A 2,734-nucleotide genomic window follows, 5' to 3' on the forward strand; every position below is an offset into this window, starting at 1 on the left:
TCTTTTTTTAGAATAATTTAGAGTTTAGCTAATATTTTAGCATTATTCTAGGTTTTTTTTTTTGGATAATTTACATATTTTTCCTGTTTCTTTTTTTTTGTAATAATTTGGAGTTCAGCTAATATTGCAACTTTATGCTAGATGTTTTGGCAAAATTATATTTTTTTAAGCTTCATTTATAGATTAACTTGGAGTTCAGCTAATATTGCAACTTTATGCTAGCTGTTTTGGAAAAAGTATATATTTTTAAGCTTTATTTATATAATAACTTGGAGTTTAGCTAATATTGCAGCTTTATGCTAGGTTTTTTCGTAATATAAGACATTTTTTTCCAGTTTTCTTTTTTTTTAGAATAATTTGGTGTTTAGCTAATATTGTAGCTTTATGCTATCTGTTTTGGCATAATTAGACATTTTTTCCTGTTTTTCTTTTAGAATAGGTTGGAGTTCAGCTGATATTAGCATTATGCTAGCTGTTTTGGCTAATTTAGACATTTTTCCTTTTTTAGGCTAGTTTGGAGTTTAGCTAATATTTTACCTTTGGGTTGCTCTCCCTGGAGTCCAAACCAAAACACTGAAGCCGCTGACAGGAAGTGGAACATAAATTTTACCTTAACAGGTCATGATTCTGAACCACACAAGGGCCTCCTGGACATCCCACAGTGTAACCGTTAAAACGGCGAATGAGGGCACAGTGGCACGGCGTCTTATCTTTTGCCCTCGCCATCTGTGTTTCTGCTCCGGTTTAATGTTCCGATGCAGGAAAAATAAAAACATCTTTGTGGCCTTAAAGAGTTCAGAGTGTGTTTTCCCAGCAGCCCTCACCCCGTTGGATTGTTTTTCATGGATGAAGACCAAAAGATAAAACCAGCATGACCACGAAGGTCCTAAGAACTGTTTTTATGGCAAATACTCAAAACCCTGCAGCCGTTGGACAGTGACGGAACACTGAAACTGCAGGTAGAAGAGGGCCGGCTGGCCGAACAGAAGGCGGGTTGTGTCCAAGGCCCCATGTGTGCAAACACAGCGGCGAGTCTTTGGCGTGAAAGGCCCGAGTGTCTGAGCGCCGGTGAAATAATGACACCACTTACTGGCTTAATTCACACCCAGCTTGTTGAACATCCAGAAAAAAATGTAAGGAAATCCTCCCAACAGAGAATCGGTTGTGTCAGCTGAAAGGAGGTAAACACTTTTAGGCTTCTCGCTTTGATCCTCCTGAAATAGGGTTGGGGGAACTTCTTACATTTTTTTTTTTTGTGGAAAAACTGGGATATTTGTCAGCAATCAGGATCAAAAAATGCAGACAGGAAAAAAAGTCATTTGCAACAGGAATCCCAGAGAACAGACGGTGATGTGGAAGTCAAACAATCCACACAGCCGTCTGACAGGAAATGCCCTCCGCCGTCCAATCAGAGCTTCTGACATGACGAAAGACATCCACCAACTGAAACTATGACCATCTGACCAGCAGGTTTCACCCTTTATGGTTAAATTTTGAATTAGAAGTTCGTAAACTTTCTTTATTTTCTCTTTTTGGTGACATATTTTTTACCTCTGCAACATTTTTTTGCCATGAATCAGCGTATGATTCAAATGCCGGACAGGCCACTGCCCAACCTGGCGTCCAATCACGCTCACCCAGCAGCACAATTCACGGAAACCCAGGTCTCCCGAGCTTCATGATGTCACCTTTGACTCCAGAACAGAACGTCCAGCTGCCATGATGGTCTTTCTCTCAGCCCAAACCCCGTTTTGTTTGTTTATTTCTGACTTTTTTCAGGGATTAGACTCTGTGGCCAAACTCTCTGCTTTGTTTTCGCCGTCTCTCGCCTCTCGCAGTGTTTGGAATTCGAACAGAAGCCTTAAATCCCGGTTAAGCTGCCACACCACCGAACGGCGCTTTATCTGATGGTGGGCTCTGTGCTGCCCCGCCGAGACTCCCGCTTCCTGTTTAGATAAGAACTGGGAGAAGAGAAAAGAGCCGGCATTAACGAACAGAGGCTGTGATGAGTCATGAGTTCATCAAACTTTGAGGACAAATGGAAGAGGATGATGATGATGATGGTGAAATCTGGATCCTAACTGCAGGAAATAAAGTGAAATTTACAAAAAAAACAACATATTTTCACTTTTTTTGTAAGAAATTGGACCAAAAATCATAAACATGAGGAAAAAAAACTATGAAAGTACTCATACAGTTGAGAGTTTGCTGCCATGTTTAAGGTCTTCATTGCAAAGGATTACATCGCCCCCTTGTGGAGTGGAAGCAACAGTGTTTTTAATTTTCAAAATAAGTACAATATTTTAAAAAATATACTTTTAATGATTAAAACTAGATTAATTTTAACATTTTTTTGTGATTAATTAATTGTGACCTGTAATTAATTAATAAATCTAATCCACATGTTAAAGTCACGGCCCGGGGGCCGAATCCGGCCCTCCAGATCATCTTATTTTATTGTTATCAATGGCGTGATGTTATCTTAATAATATTGAAGCGACACTAAAATTATGGATGCTGAGAGATAACTTAGAATGACTTCTAACTAGAGCTGGGAATCGATTAAAAAATGTAACAAATTAATCGCAATCTGGGAAAAATTAATCGCGATAAATCACATTTTTTTGTTACATTATTTGGCAAAAACTTATCTGCAAATAATCACATGAATTCACTCAGAATATGTTTATAACAGTTATTTTTAATGAGTAATGTCAATTGATTAGTAAAATAT

Source organism: Oryzias melastigma, linkage group LG4 (assembly GCF_002922805.2).
Source record: "Oryzias melastigma strain HK-1 linkage group LG4, ASM292280v2, whole genome shotgun sequence".
NCBI classification, from domain to species: domain Eukaryota; kingdom Metazoa; phylum Chordata; class Actinopteri; order Beloniformes; family Adrianichthyidae; genus Oryzias; species Oryzias melastigma.